Source organism: Camelus bactrianus, chromosome 23, assembly GCF_048773025.1.
Source record: "Camelus bactrianus isolate YW-2024 breed Bactrian camel chromosome 23, ASM4877302v1, whole genome shotgun sequence".
Taxonomy (NCBI): domain Eukaryota; kingdom Metazoa; phylum Chordata; class Mammalia; order Artiodactyla; family Camelidae; genus Camelus; species Camelus bactrianus.
In genome coordinates this window covers 33,917,021-33,939,235 of record NC_133561.1, presented here as the reverse complement: position 1 = coordinate 33,939,235, position 22,215 = coordinate 33,917,021, and positions in this window count along the sequence as shown.

Here is a 22,215-nt window from a genome sequence, read left to right as displayed (position 1 = left end):
ACATCACTTTAAACTAACTCTTCACCATCTGTTGTGTACTCTAATTTAAAAAGATCATAATTTACAATTGCAAAAGTAGGTAAGAAACAAATGATTAAAATGCATATTATGTGCTATATTCAGCTGAACATACATCTGTTCTGTTTATCTCTGTAATATTAGATGCTAATTGGGAGACAAGCTCATCTCCTCACATAGGAGGATAGATCTGGGGAGGGATGAAAGTGGGAATTATTACTTTTAGTACTGTTTAAAGCTTTTATTGAGATATAGTTGGTGTACAACATAAATTACCGGTATACAACATAATTTTTAAAGATTATACTCCATTTATAGTTATTATAAAATATTAGCTACATTCCTTGTGTTGTACAATATATCCTTATAACTTATTTATTTTATATATAATAGTATGTACCTCTTAATCCTCTACCCTTACCTTGCTGCTCCCCACCCCTTCTAACTGGTGACCACTAGTTCTCTGTATCTGTGGATCTATTTCCTTTTTATCATATTCACTAGTCTGTTTTATTTTTTAGATTTCATACATAAATTATACAGTATTTGTCTTTCTCTGTCTGACTTATTTCATTTGGCATAACACCCTCCAAGTCATATTGCATTCTTTTTTAAGGCTGAGTAGTATTCCATTGTGTGTGCATGCTTACGTATGTGTGGTATACATATATATACCATACACACACACACACACACACATATTCTTTATCCATTCATCTGTTGATGGAAGCTTATGTTGCTTCCATATCTTAGCAGTTGTCAATAATCCTGTTACGGACATTGGATTATATGTATCTTTTCAAATTAATGTTTTGGGGGGTGGGATATATACCCAGGATTGGAATTGATGGGTCATAAGTAGTAATTGTTTTTAAGATGATTTCCTTTTACAGAGTTTTACCACAAATTAAATTGGGGCCCAGTTAATAATAATTAATAATTATATATGATAATTATTATTACATTTAACAAAAATTCTCTATCATGAAGAGGTTGCCAAAATTACTCAAGCGAGACCATTATTTTAATTACATTGTATTTAGGTTGATCCAAATGAAATTTTGAACATTGAACCATTTTTTCCTACATAAAAACCAATTTCTTATGGTTTAATCTGTTAACTAGGAGGAAACTGAGTCAGTCTGAAATTTAGCAAATGACAGAAGCCTTTTACATTAGACAATAAAACAAGTAGGGGTTATTGCATAATCTAGTCATGATAGTTAAGTATTCATTTAGTTTTTAGATATTGAATAACTCCCAGATAACTTGATTTTATAAAGATATATAGAGTTCCACTGTACTTTTATAATAATATATAATCTACTTTCAGTCCTACTTTCTCCCTTTCATATAGACAGGATCATGGGGAATTGTATTACATTTTCAGATTATATTGCTAGTCAGTCATTACTTTCTCTCTCTTTCACACACACACACACAGACACATACACACACATACACACACATGTAAATATGTGGTTGCAGTAGGAAAGATCAGAACTCTGACCTTGACTTGGCTGAAACAAACGTTAGGAAGATTTTTAAGCAATAGAGTGAGAAGGAGAACAACACAGGTCATTTGTGTTTGCTAATTTGCTTTACCCAAAGGAAAAGTCAAATTTCTTTTTGTGACAAGGAGTAATTTTACATCTTGGAGCAAAGCATTAGTGAAGATAGTTTTCTCACCTCACACAGAGACTGGTAGATGGAATCCTCTCTCCCTTGAAGATTACATTTCAAGGGGATACTCTCAGGTCCTTAAGAAAGACATTCCTGGATTGTTGTTCATAAAAAGGTTTACATATCTAAGGGATAGTGGAAGGATTTGCAATGATTTGTTTTCTAAAGTAAGTGCTGTAGGAAATGGAAAGTCAGGGGTCTAGAGTCAGAAAGAAGCTTTTCAAAAGTTTAGTCAAGCTGAGGGGAACCTTAAGTACATATTAGTCACTAGTTTAAAAAAAAACTGCTAATTGTATACTAGACCTATATTTCAAACATGAATTTTGCAGAAAATATTGATCTACCTCTTCCATCTCCACATTTTTTAATGAATGGGGGGGCAAAAAACAACAAAACAAAACAAAACAACTTATTAAAACACATTTGAAGCATTTCTAGTTTCCACTCCAACATGCAAAGTACTTGTAAACCACCACTTTCCCCTCACAACAGGAAAAAAAAAAGCGAAAGAAACTGAAAATAAACATTTCTTAGATTCTTCAGAGAATTGAGGTCACAGTATAAACTACCACCCTGAAAACTGGAAAGAGATGTGAATACAGAAACTGTAGATCAGTTTACCTGAAGCTGAAGTCTCTGGGGCTGGAATACTTACAGAATAACTTAAGTAAACTCCTGTAAGCTGAGTGTGGATCAGTTTGAGGGTTGAAAACTCCTCAGGACCCGGTCTAAGCATCACCCCTCATAGACAGTTTTGTGGGTTTTACCTCTAGGAGCCCCACCAGGTTCTTATGGTGAAGATCAAAGAAGAACCACCATGTACTTGGCCAAGGGGAAGGGAAAAGTCACCATTTTGACATATATTTAGAGACAGTGTGTTTTGAAAAAACCTCCAAACCTCCACAATAAATGCCTATCACCTAAAGACTTCACTAAAGTCTTATCTAACTCAGGGGAGAGAAAATTAACCAACTCCAGCCACCTCTAGTGTTCTTTCTCAATTAAGGGACCAAAACTGTTGTGAAGCTCTTGTGAAGTCATGATACAGGACCACAGGTCTGCTACATGAGTGAGATTTAATCATAGGATTATAGAAAGTGCTCCCTTCCCATACACCACAAACTTTGCTACCACATTAACAGGCCACTTAAGGTACTTAACCAAGTGAGAAGCAAATGTATTTTCACACAGTCATCTGCACATAAATGTTTATCACAGTCTTATTCATGATTATTTGAAACTGGAAACAACCAAGATGTCTTTCAATAGGTGAAAGGATAAACTATGTACATCCATAGTGGAATATTATTCAGTAATAAAAAAGAATGAGCTATCAAGTCACGATAAGACCTGGAAGAGCATTAAATGCATACTCTGGAGTGAAAGAAGTCAGTCTGAGAAGACTACAATAATGAATGTGTTTAACTGTATAGCATTATGGAAAAGGCAAAACTATAGAAACAGTAAAAAGATGAGTGGTTGCCAGGTGTTTTCTGGAAGGAAGGAATTGTAGGAGAGGAAAAATACTTTTCCCTCTATCCTTCTAGGTTCTTGGCTGAGACACTCTCTGTAGTAAAAGAGTAATAGGCGAAAACAAACAGAAATTCAGTAACATGTATATACCTCCTGCATACGTGGGATTTACCCACAAAAACTGAAGAACTCTCCCAAATGTCCCAAGTCACCACACTGAATACCATCTCAAGTGAAAGACAAACGAAGATGTTAGGGGTGAGGGGAAGCCAGTTACTAGGAAAATCACAATAAACAAAGGTAAGGGTATTTTGCAAATTTAAGTTGTTGGCTTCTCTACTGATAAGAGTTTCTTGAGATTTATAGTCACCCTTCTCTTCCTGGTACAGAAAATGAGAAAGTCTTATAAATGGAGATTTCCTTACAATGTAAATATCTCTTACAAAAGGGAAATTCTACTCAGTTTTCAGAGCTCCTATGTCTGCTGTTTCTTAAAAATAACCAGTTCAAAATATTCAGTATGCCAAAAGTGCCATTTTTTGGAGTGGTATAATTTGCTCCCCTTTGGAAAGGATGAGCAGGTGAAGCACAGGGAATTTTTAAGATGTGAAACTATTCTGTGTGAAACTGTAACTGTAGATACATGGCAGTTTGCCAAAACTCATAGAACTATAAACACAATGAGTGAAACTTTAATGTAAATTATGTATAATATTTAATAATGTATTTTAATGTAATTAAATGTAAATTATGGATTATACTTAATAATAATGTATCTATATTGATTCTTTATTTCTAACAACTAAATAACACTAATGCAAGATGTTAATAATAGGGGAAACTGTGGATGTGGGAGTTGGATATGTAGAATTTTGTATTCCATCTGGTCAATTATGTAAGTCTAAAAATGTACTAAAATATAAAATTTATTAATTATAAAGTATAGAAATACAAGAGGATTTGCTAAATAATTTATTTGAATGAAACCCCTTCTGTCTTATGAGAGAGTTGTAATTTACCTTGAGAATTCATGACATTTGCTTTTGAAAATACTTTGATAATTGTTTTTGACTATAAAATATAAGGCTTGTAGAGCACAGCTTTCAAGGGAGCAGTATAACAAAGAGATGGCTAAAATGTTCTGTATATGAAAAGAACAGAATTTGGAATATAACAGAATATAAAATGGGTGATTCTGAGAGATAAACACCCAAGTGAATCTCTAAAATGACAGTTGAGGATGAAGAGGGCCTGAGGGGAAGGATTGGGGCGAGAGACTTACAATGTCCCAGTAGATAAAAGAATCATAAAAGCAGAGATAGTTAAATTATTTGCTACCTGATGCTGTAAAGAAACATATCCCATTCCCTCAATTTTTCAGCCAAATCCAAGAACAAAAATACAGCCAACACCCGAGTTATACCAGAAATTATTTATCTTTATTAGTCTGTAGTTTATTTTATTCTGTTATGACAAATCAGTGCTAATCCATTTAAGACACCAACACTGAAGAGAATCTGTTTTGCTCTGTGATTGCTTTATGGATATTGAAATATATGTTATGACAAAGTTTTCAGTATTGTAAGTTTAATGTTTTGTAAGTAACAGTTTTTTTCTTACATATGGTGACTTACATTTGTAAAAGCTACACACAGCTAAGTTTTGATACAATATGCAAGTTATTCTAGTCCACCATACTAACAATATTTCCGTTTTTTATTTTGGAGAAAAATCTAAATCTACTTTTATTAAATGACAAGTGCAAAACTCTGAGAATGTAATGAAATATTCTTGTTATTCCAGAGTTAACTGACTTGAAGGTAAATATAGGTGGTTTGTTTTTCAAGCAAACTAGTGTTTTGCTTCACATGCCAGGTTCAAGAGTTACACATGGTTAAATGAAACCAGTGAGCACCATGTGGGAAATTAACATTAATAACATTATTTATTCACTCAAAACCTCAAGGTCATTTTTCTCCCCCCAAAACTGAATCTTTTCATTCTCATCTGTCATTTACACTCTATTTTCTTCTTATTTTAGACCCCCCCTCTTTAAAAAAAATGGAACCAAATAAGAAATGAAACTGCAGGCTTTTGGATTTTAAAAATAACAGCAGTTTCATTTATTTTTGTGTAGAGTGTACATTTCAGAGTAAAACATCCTAAAATATTTTCAGGTTCTGTAATTAGGTGACAGCTGGCTTGTGAAGTATCCAATGCCAATTAGCAGAAAAACTTTCATGAGAGAACAATTGTAATAAATCTTATAATTTTCAAAAGGAAAAAGTGAGGAACTTTTCTGTTCACATCAACTACAAGTTGATATTTTTAGGATACAAAGAAACTTCTTTCTCTGATTATGCTTGAATTTTTTAATGCCCATCATGTATGTATATACACGTGTCTGTATTAAAAACTCAAGCTTAATCTGGGAAAGAAGCTTCCTTGTATCCTCTCTGTGTGTGCATTCATGTGTATGTGTTTATAAACCCCTTTTAGTTTAGAAATATATGCTCTGTGGCTAAGAGTTTCATTACCATGATGCAGTCTCTGTAGTATCTGTCTTGTAGATATGCAAAATGTAAATTATTTGCTCACTCTTTTCTCAAGATAATTAAAATTGTGAGGGTACATAAGTGACCATGGGGAAGAGAAACAAAGGTTAGTGTGTCTCTATCATAGGAATAGGGAGAGCAGTGATACAAAATGTGACTGGGGAGATTGTCAGAACTTTCCAGGTTGTCTAAAGGTTAGGGATTTTTTGTTTTCTGAATATAACTGAAAAACCTACTAAAAGATTTTTGAAATTTCTAATGCTTGGACTTTGAAGGAGTTGCGAATTTTCTATGTATTGATACTTTGACAAGAAACTGGGCATGAGGCCACAGTGTTCAGAAGGGATGACTCAGAGAATATTTTCTGGGGTCCTAGGAGTAATTACTGATGCCCAAGGAGTGGTATAAGAAGTAATGTTACTCCACAACTGAATTAGGCACAGGTTTTTATTTTTAACTCATCAGTAGAATTGTTAGAGATATCTATATATCAATCATTTCAATTTTAAAGTAATTACTCGATGTCTCAGAGTTCTAATTGGCTATGAAGCGGTCTCTTTGCACCCTTCCCTTTGTCTGTTTTTAGTTTATGTAATTTCCTCATTTTCCCCCTGAATAGTAGAAATTTACAACTGAGGGACTTTATACTAAAATTAGGATAGAAAAACAGAGCTTGTAAAACAGAAGGAATATTGACTCAGATGTCATAGAACTTATAACAGTGGGTCCATAACAAGTGTTTCAACATTGGTAAATTAGATAACTTGATTTGAGGGGAAGAAATAAGCAATTGCAGGTTGATTGGCAGGTATTAGTCTCTAAAGAATACCATCTACCATGCAAATTCTTATAGATCATATTTAAGGTTTAGGTATAGGAATATTCTTATAGAATGTTCAAGCTGTAGATAGTTTATATTTATTACTTTACATTTCTTAAGGTCAAGAGAGTACATTTTCTTTTAAGTTTTGAATATTGGGTTTAACTTTTTAAAACCAGTGTGTTTAAAAACACAGATAATATATGATATGCTTCCAGTTATCTTAAAATTGATTAAGTGCTGATTGACCAAAGGAGTGGGTCAGAGGCAGGAAAGGATCTAGTAATGATGTGGTAGGCAGCCTCTGAATGGCCCCTGATGATTTCCACTTCCTGATATTTACCACTTTGTGTGAATCTCCTCTTCTGGACTGTGGACTAGACCTGATTATTGTATTGTATAACAAATACAGCACAACAAAAATATGTCACATTAGAGATTGGGTTATAAAATCTATGTCTTTTTTCTTACCCTCTCTCACGATATTTCTTGCTTTGAAGGGAAGCTGTGCTATGGGCTGCTCTCCTGGGAGGCCCATGAGGCAAGGAACAGATGACTCTTGCCAAGAGTCAGCAAGAACCTGAGGCCTTCAAAAATACTCTTAGAAGTGGATCTTCCCCCAAGTCAAATCTTGACATGACCACAGCCCTTAATTGCAGCCTAGAGACAGAGGACTCAGTTCAGCTACTACAGAATTTCCAACCCACAGACACGTTAAGGTATTTTGCTGCTTTAAGTTGCTACATTTTGTTTATACAGCAATATATAACTGTTACAATAGGGAAAAGCCCAGTTGATTTCAAAATATATTTTGAATGATTATCTAAAAATAAGTATAATTAAAGAATGATATCACCTGCACTAGTTTTTTAAAAAGGGTAGCTATATCTGTATTAAGAGACATGGTTGTTTCCTTGGCTTCCTCTTTGTATCATTCAGAACAGAATTGTAGAGATACAGGTATAGATGTGTATTTTTTCACTCGATTATGCCACTTGCACTGCAGGTTAGTGCAGAGTGGGTATTGGACACATGTTCATCATAGGAAGAAACCCAGATTATTAATGAAGCACCCATCAGTCTCAAACATTGCTGATCAGCATGCCAGAAAGAAAATACCATTCTTGAGAGTCTTCTACTAGGAATTAAATATTTTGGCCCAGAAGTGGCATGTATCTGATAACAACATACTGATCATAAGTAGCACTGGTAACTGTACTCAGCCAGAAAGGAGACAGGATTTATAATCTTACCATACACCAGGGATGGATTACAACTGGAAGTACTTAGCACCAGTGTAATTGGCTACTACATTGTTAAAAGCTTCTTGATACTCTCCCATTGTAAGATTGATTGATTGATTGATTTTAAAGATATATCAGAAGAAATCTTCTAGGCCTATCTTGGAGTATTATAAAAATTCATTGAAATTAATTGAAAAGTTATGCATGGCACATTGAGTTGAAATATTTTTCACAGAATTTCTGGTGGTATTTCATACCAGAGTTGAGTAATTGATCTTTAAGGAATATAGCCTACTATACCTTCCAGCACATACCTCCTTTTTCTGTTGTTGTTGATTGGTTGGTTTTTGTTTGTTTGTTTGTTTGTTTGTTGTTCTCTTCTTTCTCTTAAGTAACTCCCAAGGTTGTGTGTGTTGGGCTTTGGACATGGGGAACACAGTGGGCATCTGCAAGCTAAGCCGTCTTTCTTCTTTTTTTGCTCTTTATTCCATTTTATCTGTGCAGGTTTCCCCAGTACTCACTTCTTGTTTGTTTGTTTTTGTTGTATTTATTGATGATTCTCTGGAATTACCATACTGTATTAATCTGGATATGTAACAAGGCACCTATCTATTTTGTTCTTAATTAATTCAACAATGTGTAGTGCCTTTCTATTTTAGCAGCATTTTTCTAGTGACAGAATATAACAATAAAAAACTTTCAAAATTTCCTGCCATCACAGTACACATCTTTATGAAGGAGATAGACAGTAAACTAATGAAAAGTAAAATATACAGTATGTTAGCTGGTTAAGAGTCCTGTGAAGAAAAAAAATAAACAATGAAGAGTGGAGCCAGTTTTAAAGGCTTTGCTAATATGCTGATATTTAATCAGAAAAGTACATAAGATGAGGCAATGAATGAGTCATGGATATAAGAAGAAAGAGCATTCAAGGATGAGAGGACAGCAAATGCAAAGACCCTGTGGTAACAGCATCCTTATTATATTGATATTGTAAAGAAGTTTGGATAGGGAAGAGTATGCCAAGAAGAGAATGGTAGTAATTAACCTATGACAGATAGTGTCCTGCTTATGTAGGGCATTATATCTCATTGTATTTATCTTTATTTTACCATTACACAAAAACTCCTTAAAGGATATTGGGCAGTTTGATAGATATATTTTAAAAATATCAATGTGACTGTGAAGCAACAAGTATATATCAGACAGCACAGGGTAATATAGCCATTATTTTGTAGTAACTTTAAAGGAAATATAATTTATAAACATATTGAATAACTATGCTGTGTGCCTGCAACTGACACATATTGTAAATCAACTATATTTCAATTGAAATAAATATCAATATGATGGTAATATTGAGAATAGGTAGTGGGGATATGATGGTAGCTTGAACACATGGATGGAAGCAATGGAAGTAGCATGATGTTATGTTACAGATTTATTTCAAAAGCAGATTTATTTTGAAAGGTTGGCTGTAGAGTGTGAGAAATAGGAAGAGTCAAGAGACTTCAACATTGTTTGTTTGCCCCACAGCAAAGAACTTAAACTGCAGAGGAAGAGACTGGAAGAGTAAGTTTGGATAAAAAGAGTGAGAATTTAGATTTTTCTATGTTAGGTAGAAGAGGCCAATTAAATATACAAGTGGAGAACTGAAAGCATAGATATATTTATATAAAACAAAGTGAAGAGTTACAGCTGGAGACCTTCTTTGGGGAAGTTGTCTGTGTGTAAATTATTTTTAAAGCCATTAAGACTGTATATCATTACCGAAGAGTGAATTGGGTGAAGTCAAGGAGACAAGAGGTCTAAAACTTAAAACCCCAGGGAATTCCAGCATTTGAAGATGAAGAGATATGAAGGAACTAGCAAAATGCACTGAGGGGCATGATTAATCAAATACAAATAAAATCAGAGTGAAATCTCCCCTAGACAGATTTTTAAAAAACAGGTAGTCAATTGTGTTAATTGCTGCTGACCAGGTAAGATGAAGACTGAGAATAGACAACTATATTTTACAATGTTGAGACCATTGGTAACTTAGACAAGAATGGTTAAGGTGAAGTTGTGAATTAAGAATCTGTTTCAAATGGCTGATGCAGGAGTGGGAAGAGAGGAGTTGGAAGGGGAGCAGAAAAAGTGATGTAGTAGCTAAATGAATATTGGATCCAGAGAAAAGAATTGAGGTGAAAAAAATTACACATATTTAGAGGGGCTGGAGAGATTCATCAGTAAATGGAAAAAGCTAGTGTTTATTGCAAAAGTGAACATACTCTGTGGAGCAGTAACAGGAGAGAAGGGAGAAAATATTGTCGAAGTTGCAATGGAGAACAAGGGCGGTACTGTGAACATAGAGTTGCAAGGTTCACAGCTGAAAGTGGAAAAATGTGTGAAATTTGAACACAGATAAGAAGGTATGAAACATTCCTGTGAATTTGTAGGCTTGGAAAATATAGAATGGTGACTGGGCAGCACTTAGAACAAGTTAAAGTGTTTATCAGTTTTCAATGAGGGTAGTTGGCATGTTGTGGCATACATTTTTGTTTAGTGTAGGGTTTTGGTTTTATTACCTCAGTTCAGGTACTTATCCAAAGCAATAAACGTACAGGTGAAGAATAGGAAGAGGGTGGAGATTAAGTAGTTTTGAGGTTTTGCCAGGTAGTTGTGATGGAAGTAGACAGTGACATAGGAGGTGAGGATACAGTGAGGGGAATAATATAACAATGGACTGTGGGATTCTCACTTGGATGGGAGGGAATTGAGGATATGGATCAGTTAAGCAATATTGAAAGTTGATACAGTAAATGTACTCTTAGTCCCAGAGGGTCAAATGATTTTGGAGATAGGATACTAGCAGGAGTAAGCGGTGAAGTTAAGTAGTGCTGGTTGAAGAGTGGGATGCTTGCAGTGAAGATCTAATTATGGGTATAGACATCTCTACTGTAGTCATCTAGTAAATGGTTGAAGCAGAATAGAGGGCAAGATCTATGGAGCAGGCAAGGTCAAGGTATTGAAATGGCATTTCCAAATGTGACAGCCAAAACAAAAAGGAGCTATATAATTTCTGTCTCTATTTTTTTTAACATTTTTCATTGGTTTATAATTATTTTACAATGTTGTGTCAAAATTCCAGTGTAGAGCACAATTTTTCAGTTATACATGTACATATATATATTCATTGTCACATTTTTTTTCTCTGTGAGCTACCATAAGATCTTGTGTGTATTTCCCTGTGCTATACAGTATAATCTTGTTTATCTATACAATTTTGAAATCCCGTCTATCCCTTCCCACCCTCTGCCCCCTTGGCAACCACAAGTTTGTATTCTATGTCTATGAGTCTGTTTCTCTTTTGTATTTATGCTTTGTCTTTTTTGTTTTTTTTTTTTTTTTAGATTCCACATATGAGCAATCTCATATGGTATTTTTCTTTCTCTTTCTGGCTTACTTCACTTAGAATGACATTCTCCAGGAGCATCCATGTTGCTGCAAATGGCATTATGCTGTCAGTTTTTATGGCTGAGTAGTATTCCATTGTATAAATATACCACCTCTTCTTTATCCAGTTACCTGTTGATGGACATTTAGGCTGTTTCCATGTTTTGGCTACTGTAAATAGTGCTGCTATGAACATTGGGGTGCAGGTGTCATCCTGAAGTAGATTTCCTTCTGGATACAAGCCCAGGAGTGGGATTCCTGGGTCATATGGTAAGTCTATTCCTAGTCTTTTGAGGAATCTCCACACTGTTTTCCATAGTGGCTGCACCAAACTGCATTCCCGCCAGCAGTGTAGGAGGGTTCCCCTTTCTCCACAGCCTCTCCAGCATTTGTCATTTGTGGATTTTTGAATGACGGCCATTCTGACTGGTGTGAGGTGATACCTCATTGTGGTTTTGATTTGCATTTCTCTGATAATTAGTGATATTGAGCATTTTTTCATGTGCTTTTTGATCATTTGTATATCTTCCTTGGAGAATTGCTTGTTTAGGTCTTCTGCCCATTTTTGGATTGGGTTGTTTGTTTTTTTCTTATTGAGTCATATGAGCTGCTTATGTATTCTGGAGATCAAGCCTTTGTTGGTTTCACTTGCAAAAATTTTCTCCCATTCCGTAGGTTGTCTTTTTGTTTTACTTATGCTTTCCAATGCTGTGCAGAAGCTTGTAAGTTTCATTAGGTCCTATTTGTTTATTCTTGATTTTATTTCTATGCAACATACACAAAATAAACTCAAAATGGATCAAAGACTTAAACATAAGGCAAGATACAATAAACGTCCTAGAAGAAAATATAGGCAAAACATTATCTAACATACATCTCAAAAATGTTCTCCTAGAACAGTCTACTCTGTCCCTAATTTTAAGATTTTGCTTAAAGGTACTGTATGGCATAATGACTGAGCAGGTTTTAAACTCAATGAATGGCGTGGGTTTGAGAGACATGGATGAGCCACTTAATCTCTCTGTATCTAATTTTTCTCATGTATAAAATTGAATTAAACATAATACTAAACTCTAGAGGATGAGGGTGTGAAGTGAAAAAGCTAATACTTTTGCCTAGCTATTCTGAAGCTTTCAGTAAATGTTAATTATTATTTGTAGCATTGTTATGATTTCCCTGAATGAGTTTGGTTCATATAGCAGACATTCTGAAAGGAAAATATTTCTACACAATGTAGTAAAGCCTATTGGTACTACTTTAAGTTGTGAAATTCAAAGCCTTTCTAATGACCTTCAATATGCATGGAAACGTAAAAACTTCAGAAAGATTTCAATATTATTCTCTTTGGCAAAATTTGAACAAATTAATACTCTAGATTTGTTGCTTTCTCCCATATGCCATAGGCACTCTTGGAACAAACTAAACAGCAAAAATGGGGAAAGTGGTTTAGGAGTAAAGAATTTTAACTATAAAATAAGAGAAAAAAAAAGAGTCTGCAATGGGGATGGGACAGAAAATAAACTTAGTGTCCAGTTTGTAAGGATTTCTTCCATGATTTAGTGGTAAGAAATGACTAGCTGGAAGCACAGCAAGGTGAGTTCTGCATATTTTCTATTCTACTTTGTGTAATAATATATAAAAATTCTACAGTTGCTAAGTGTGTTATGCATTCTCTAGCATGACCTTAGTTTTTCAAAACATAAATTGTCTTCAGAAAGATCAAAGTCTCTTCAGTTACGCTGAATAATTAGCACTAGCTTTAAAGTGTTTTTGCATCCTAAATTGAGTATGATCTAATAAGGGCTTCCAATTTCAGAAATCCATTGAAGCAGTCTCATTTGGTTAAATAAGTATTTATATTTTTATACAGTAAATTTGAATATATGTTACCTTGATATATAAATTATCAACATATAAGAAATTTCTTTCTATAATATTTGCCTAGGGATCCTGAACTTAAGCTCAAGATTGACACCAAAGCCACAGGAGTTTTATTATTGCACTTTTTATTAATTGGAAAGTCTCAGTTGCTCCTAAAAATATATTTCATCTTCCCAAAGGGAGAAAAATGTAATAATGAGAGTTTCTTTCATAGAGAATCCCATGCCTCTAGCATATTTTATAATAAATCTCGAGACCATGAAAAGGAAGGATCTGATGAATTTTAATTATGATGAGCAGCAAAAAGATATGTATGATTCCTAAGGCAAAGAGTGTTCTAATCAAACTAAAATAATCATATTAAGTCTAATACCTAGGAAACCAGAAAGCATTCAACACAGTTTGAGGAGTACCAAGGTATCTTTTGACAGTACCTCCACAAATGGTTTAATAAAAGATACAAGTAAATCAAGTTATAAAACTCTTCTAATGGAAAAGCATAATCTGAATTAAGATACTTAAATTTATTGGCAAAAGTGAATATTAAAAATGCCCATTTCTTTAAGCAGCAAAAGAAAGTGAAATGCATGAACATCTCAACAAGTGTTGTATCTTTTAACACCCAGGGTAGCTGGTGTTATAAATCAATATGTGTATTAGTCATTTGAAAACATTTTTAGTTCCTGTGAACAGATAGATATGCTGATACTATTGTTCTCATTCCTGGAAGACTAAAACTAGTCTCTTTACCTATGTAGTATTTTTACTTACTAAGAATAAAATCCTAAGTGTAAGTCAACACAGGCTTGGCTAGAATGAACAGATGAAAGATATTTTCATCACAATATCATCAATATCATATAATCAGTAATCAAAGAATCACCTACTCTTCTCCCATATTACAATTTTTTCCTTCTTGTTTCAGTTTTATTGAGGTATAGTTGGCATACAGTTCTGTGTAAGTTTCAGGTATACAGCATAATGATTTGATTATGTACAGCATGAAATGATTACCATAGTAGGTTTAGTGAACATCCAACATCTCATATAGACACAAAATTAAATATAAAAAATAAATTCCTTCTGATGAGAATTCTTAAGATTTACTCTTCTTAAAACTTCATGTATAACATACAGCACTGTTAATTATATTTATCAACTTATACATGATATCCGTAGAACTTCCTTATCTTAGAGCTGGATGTTTGTATCTTTCTACTGTCTTCATCCATTGCCCTTCTCTCCACCCTTGCCTCTGGGAAGCACAAATCTGATCTCTTTTTCTATGACTTTGTCTTTGAAATGTAAATGACTTACAACACTATGTTAGTTCCCAATGCACAACATAGTTTTTGCTGTGTCTACGTATGTCAGAATGATCATCACAATAAGTCTAATTAACATTTGTCACTATAGACAGATGTTGCATAATTAATGACTGTATTCCCCACACTGTACATTTCATACCCATGATTCATTTAATTTGTAACTGGAAGTTTGTACTTCTTATTCTCACTTACCTATTTCTTTTCTCCCCACAACCCCCTCCCCTCTGGCAACCATCTGTTTGTTTTCTGCTTCTGTTTTCCTATATTTGTTCATTTGTTTTGTTTTTTAGATTCCGCATATAAGTAGAATATAATCATACAGTATTTGTCTTTCTCTGACTTACTTGACTGAAGATAATACACTCTAGGTTCGTCCATGTTATGGCAATGGCTTCCTGTACTTGGATATCTGTTTCCTTCCCCAGGTTAGGGAATTTTACAGCTATTATCTCTTCAAATAGTTCTCTGTTCCGTCTTTCTCTCTACTCCTTTTGGGACCCATATAATATGGATGTTACTATGTTTGATGTTGTCCAAGAGTTCTCAAGCTATCCTCATTTTTTAAAATACTTTTCTTTTCTTTTTTCTGTTCAGCTTGGGTAATTTCCACTCTGTGTTCCAAATCACTGATCTGTTCCTCTGAATCTTTTATTTCAGTTACTGTATTCTTCAGCTCTGCTTGGTTCTTCTTTATGTTTTCTGTTGTTGTTGACATTCTCACTGGGCTCATCCATTCATCCCTTGAGTTTGCTGAGCCTCTTGGTGATCATTGCCTTGAACTCTTTATGAGGTGTATTGTCTATCTCCACTTCATCTAGTTGTTTTTCTGAGATTTGTCTTTTTAATTTTTATTATTTAGAACATACTCCCTTATTTCTTCATTTTGCCCAATCTTCTGTGATTATTTCTGTGTGTTAAGTAGGTTGGTCACATTTCCCAGTATCAGAGAAGTGACCTTATGTAGGAGATGTCCAGTGGGGCCCAGTAGCACACTCCCCTCTGGTCATCAGAGCCTTATTTCTAGGAGTGCCACCTGTATAGGCTGAATGTACTTTTCTGTTGGGACCAGGCTGACTACTTTGGGCTGGTAGGTGGGGCTGGCTCCAGGTCCCATTGGCTGTAAGGCTATGCCTTATGTGGTGGCTGTGGGAGGATGTGAGTTGAGGGTTTTCCTACTCTGCTGTCTTGGCCACCTTCCTGTAAAAGCCAACTTTTGTTTTGTTTTGTTTTTTTACTATATAAATAATCACTCTGAAAAAATTTGAAACAGAAATAACTCACAGAAGTAAACCAAGTAATATGATTAGAAATCAGACAAAAAATACAGAATTTTCCATTTTTTCTTTTCATATGAACAGCACTTAAGGCAGAAAATAAATAGCCTTCAGTAACAATCAACACTGGCTAAAAGTCAGTAAGATGAAGAGCCAAACAATGGTAGTGAAAGTGTAAATTGTTTAAATTTTCTTTTCAACCATTTTAAAAATTTTTTAACTTTTTTCCCATTGATGAGGTAATAATAACTTTACATATTCCACTTCTCAAAATCTAGTTTGAGGAAATAATCATAGATGAGTATTTTGAAAATGGTCATGATCCATTCTTTTTTATTGGGAAAATAGAAGCACTTTAAATATCCATATTTTTATGTAACAACACTGTCAAATAATTTATTATACATCCATTTAATGATGTACTTTTTCTATCATTGAAAACCATTTATTATCATTCTCTTTTACCTTTTCCCTAGCTAGCTGCATGTCTAATTTTTTCAGTTTCTTCTTGTCTCCATTAAATGTCATGTTAATAGAAAGACATTTCTTGACCACTGTTGGTATTAAAAAAAGTAACCCTTTCCAGTTATCTTCCCCCAGTGACCTTATCCCACTTTATTCCCTTTATAAAGTGAATGGAACTTAACATTACATCTCAAGTTATTTTACTTTCTCTTGTTTATTTCCTATCTTCTCTAATAAAACATGCACTGCTTGAAAGTATACTCTTGGTTTTATTCAAAACTGTCACTCCGTGCCAGTAATTATGACTAATACCTGGTAGTTCAATAAATATGTATTTTGTGTGTGTATGGATGTAATAGAGTTCCTTATTACATTACAGTTCTTTTATTACACACAAAATATGTATTTTGTGTGTGTATGGATGTAATAGAGTTCCTTATTATTAATGGACATCCTTCAGCTTACTTTGTGCTTAAAAAAAATCTGGTGAGCCTCTAAATATGTTTTAAAATATGAGAAATACTCAATTTGGAAGGTAATTTTAAGTGGTGAATAATCAAGAGAAATGACACAATTACATGTCATTCTTAGCACCTGTGTTCATATTTTCAAAGAAGCAAACAAAAAATTGCAATTTACAATTTAATATTCATTTCCCTAATTGATTATGTACATAATTTCATTTTAAATTATAGCTACAAATTTACTTTAAAATCCCAAATGTGTTTTTATCAACTAAAATTGAGGAAAATATGCTAAATGGCCTTATTGCAGTCTAGTCTATGAACATGGCATCATATACTATGTCTAGGGAATACTGAAAAACATAATATGACATTCCTTTTTTAACTCCTGGGAAAAGTATGAATGATCCAGTCTTTTTAATAGTCATGTTTCTCATTTACATTCAGGAAGTTGACTTTCTGGGTAATTCATTCATCTTATTTAAGTTTGGCTAATGTGAGTGATTCTTTCTGGATCTAGCCATCTTCAAGTATACTGAAAGAATCTTATCCTTTTTCAGATAAGGTACAACTGAGAAACTATTCTCAACAAGGGATAACTTCCAGTAACTAAATTTATATTTACATATACATAGTGATAAGAATTATAAAGGATTCTGAGCAGTACATAACAATACTAACTTATAGCCCATATATTTCAAGTAATATGCAGCTCAAATATTTGTGTAAGAATTACATTTTAAATTAAGAATTTGTGTTTTTTAAGCATTGCTTCAATGGTGCTTTTGTATTGAACTTGAGAAGGAAGTTATGGCTAATCGGTATATATACTGCTTTTTTCTCTGTGTGTATGCATATTTGTTTCTTTTAAATATATTTACTTAATATATATAATTATATTAGAAAAATATTTGGAAAAAATGTTCCCCTAAACTATAGCTTTTCCCCCTATCAGCCCAAGAAATAGATGGATTTAATCACCCTTGAATACATAATTGTATCCCCTAAACAGAGCCACCTGAAACTAAGGTATATAACTGAGAATGAGTTGGCTAAGGCTGTGGGGATACTGTTCCTCTTTAATTCCTCTGAGGTCAGCAGATGTCATACTTACCCTTTTTATGAAATGTGATTTCTCAGAACAGTCCTGCAAATGATATGGGGTTAATATTGCATAGTATAACTGATTTGCTTATAAATTTTCCTGTTGTATCCAAGGTGTATACCAACTATGTGAGTTGTACAAACCTTGCTGTGGTCAGTATGGCAGAATTATTTCATTATGCAGTTAATAATGATAGAGAAAATCTGTAGGCCTCATAAAAACTATAAATATTTTGATAGATGTCATTCTCTTTTGTTCTTCAGATTAATGAGGTTTTTATTCATCTCTGTAAAAAGATCTATATACAAAAACACCTTTAAAAAAAAAACAGAAAAGTAAGTCATCAGTAATTACCTTAACTGCTTAAAGAAGACAGGCAGAATCAGGTTAGTTCTTTCATCAGTCTAAAAGATCTATTGCTAGGCTTAGAGTAAATTGTACTGTAAGCAGTAAGGGAACATCAGATTTATCTGGATAATTTATTGCTTGATCTCTCATACATTTTGTCATTTCTGTGAATATTTATAAATCCCTATTTATTTAACACTGAGATAAACTCTAAGGGGAAAACAGCATGTGTTTCAAATGATACTGTGAATGTTTGTGGAGTCTATGAGTTCTGGATCCCTGGGTACTTATGTAGAGTTCTTGCAGTGGATGTGAACTTTGAGTGAGATTGTCATGTAAGCCATTGAGATGAGTGTGAATTTGTTAGTACAGTATATCTAGCTTCTTCTGAAAAATATGAACATTTCAAGGACAAATTGTATGACATCTACTCTTAAATGTGTATGAAAAGAGAGGTTACTGGTACAAGCAATCTTTCTCATGAGACAGTGAAGATTTTGTAATTGATCAAAAGTTTCTGTGATACATTGTAGTGTCTGAACAAGTTTGTGTAGCCTCCTTTTGTGAAGGACTTTCTGTTTTGGTTTCTGGGTCTAAAATACATCCTCATCTTTGGAAATCTACTTATTGAAACTTTTAATAATGCCATCTGTCTTCCTTTTCCATTGAAAAATGAAATCTATATTCAATTATACAAGATATTTTTCATTGTTTAACTGTGTCACTACCTATTTCCTATTACTTATGCGCTTGAAAATGAATATACATCTTATCTTAGGTCTATGGTGATCTCATGCTCAAATGAATTTCAGAAAGCTGGTGGTTATCCTTTTCCCTTCATTGATAAACTGATACTTTAAAAAAAATCACATCATATTAAAGAGTAATTCACTTTAACTTTTTGTTAACTCAAAGTTTTCATCCTCTCTTTTTTTTTTAATCTGCTAATAGCTTTCTTATGTCCTGGTGCTATTTCTAAAATGTTTAGAATTGAGGATTTCTCTCTCTCTACTATTTCTGTAGAATAAACAACATTATACTGCAGGAATCTAAGAACTTATATCTCTTAAAATAATTCTATCTGAGCCATAATGCCATTTTTATGGACATATGCATTTAATGAATATATAATTATGTCATTTATCTCTCTCCACATGCATATATATATTTATTTGTTATAAAATTACATATATTTGTTTATAGATAGAGGTATATATATATATATGTATATATATATATATATATATATAGTATCTCTATTTCTGTTTTTATTCTCTGCTCTAACATTAAACACAGCACTGAATTCAAAACAAATAATTCATTGAAGTTGGTACATTAGGTTTTTATTTTTAAACTATGCTATAAAGGTATTTTAACTGAAGGCCACTGTTACCTCTCCATAAATCTCAACATTCTCCTGAAGTGAGATTCAGTTTTCTCTTTTGCCACTTGGCCTAATGGAGTATTTATTTAAGATGGCATGTGAAGTATTTCAGAGTTTTCCTTATGCTCCTTGAATCTGCCTATGCCTATTCATAATTACAAAGGCATTAGTGATCTTCTTCTAAAAATATAAGCCATATTGTGTCTCTCCCTTGCTCAAAGCATTCCAAGAGCTTCACATCATCCTTGGAATCAAATCTGAAATCCTTGTAATGGTTTTAGTAGGTAGATCTTACACTGTTCAATCCCTGCAAGCTTTTCTAATTTCTAACCATGTTTCCCTGGTCTGTTCCAGATGAGCTACGTGAGAGAACTTAGTCTGTGTCGAACACACCAAACTGACTCACGCTTTACAGCCTTGCCATTGCTGTTTCTTTTACATGAAGTTCTGTCCAATTTCCATATCTCCTAACTGGCTCGTTTCTTCACATTATTCATATCTTTATTCATGTAAGAAATATACATGTTTGTCTCAGAGGTCTTCTTTACCACATGTCTTAGTCTGCCCAGGCTGCTATAACAAGATGCCACAAGGCTGGATGGCTTAAACAATGGAAATTTAGTTTCTCACAGTTGTACCGTCTGAGAAGTCCAAGTTAAAGGTGTTGGCAAATTCAGTTTCTGGTGAGGAATTTCTTCATGACTTGTAGATTATTGCCTTCATGCTGTGTCCTCACACAACATTTCCTCAGTGCCTGAACATAGAGAGAACAAATTCTCTGGCAAGTCTCTCCTTATAAGGAAACTAATCCTTTTGAATCAAGGCCCCGCCCTTATGACTTCATTTAACCTTGATTACTTCATTTGAGGCCAAATACAACTACACTAGAGGTTAGGATTTCAGCATATGGATTTGAGGAAACACAAATATTCAGTCCATAACATCACTGAAGTAGTATACTTTGTCATCTGCTGTTCCATTCCCTAATCCTGCTGTGATTCTTCTGAATTCAAAACTATTTAAAATGGTACTACACATTTGTTTTCTTGTTTATGAAATCTCAATGAAGCCAGGTATTTTTTCATTTTTAAAAATTCGTATTCCTAGGATCTAATACTTGACAAGCATTTATTAGAATAATTAAATATTTTAAAGACAATTTAATTCATTACTGAATAATGATGGAAAGAGTCAATAGCATTTGGAAAACAAAGTTAGACACCAGAATATGAAGAGCACTTAAGCCTTGTGACTTGTTAAGTCTTATGTTGACTTCCCAAATGAAATGGAGGATTGGGGATGTAGTCATATAATTAATATTTAACAGAAATTTTCTAAAACAATAGTTCATTTTTAAAGCATCATGGAAATTTTACCCATTCTTTACATACACATGAAATCACATGATGAGCCATGGAAGCTCACCTCACTCCTATTATAATTTGTGTTTCTCAAATTTCTATTAAGAAACTCTTCTAACTTTTTAAGCTGTGTTTCTACATAGTTCTCTTTCAAGGTGTCAACAATATATCCCCTTTGATGACTATAGGATGCAAAGCACATTCTTATATAATTATAGAAGGTATTTAAAATGCAAATACCCTTAGGAGAGAGGTAACAGTGAAATTACATAAGAGAGAAACAGTTTGTAAAGCAACTTTTTTAGAGTTTTACAGGCCAAAATATTAGAATTTTCAAAGAATGCATTTTTTGAAAGTAATGAAAAACAAGTGTTTAATTTTTTCATTGTACCATTTGCATTAATCAAAGAATACATTTTTATTTAGACATTTTTTATTTTTTGTTTTGTCTTAGCACTGGTGTTCTCATTACTATGTATTGCCTATATGTTTAAAAAATAAAGATGTCTTCTCTTCACTTTCCCCCTCACATAGTATAAAACAAATTAATTAGTGCAAAATATTCATATTTGAACATATATTTTTCTTCCATGACTCTACAGTGCACTCACTAGGGGGAAAGATTGGTTGGGAAAAGTCTTTAGGATGGAATAATTACTTCTGATATGATAATGGATCCCTTGAATCTTGTGACAGTTTCATCACTTGGTCCATTGATTTCAGGGAACGTTTCTAGTACTTAAACAAAGCTACATTTTCAGCGGATGTTGGAAAGGATGTCAAGGAAAGCCACTCCTCTAAGCATCATGTCTAACCTTCAATATCTCATTATTGACCAGATGCTGGCTCATTCATTCAAATTACTTAATTGAACAATTCAATTCTAGGCATAAAGTAGACAAATTAATTTAGTGATTGTCAATAAGCTGACATTCCCTGTGAAAGTTTAGAAATTTTCCATACATTTTGCAATAGTATTCAGTTGACCCATTTTAAAAACCCATTATTTGAATAAGCCTTACCTTAGTTAGCTTTAAATTCTGCTTCCAAACACTATTTGTATTTTATGTTAGTTTACATTTTCTTTTCCTTATTCATGAAGAATTTTACTCTTGTGTTAGTATCTTGACTTGGTTCATCTTACAAACTTTATTTTAGCTTTATTGCTTACTAGTGTGGATTCAACTTCACCATATAAATCAACATTTTTAGAAAAGTATTCAGTTTAATCTTGATATAAAAATTTTAGATGGCAGATAGGACATTGCAATCTAATCCATGCTGAAAATAATGCAGGGTTTATGTTCTCAGTGCTGCTGTCACCACCATTTCCAAAGTTCCTTCAGTTTTTCTTCACAGATTCTTGGTTTTATT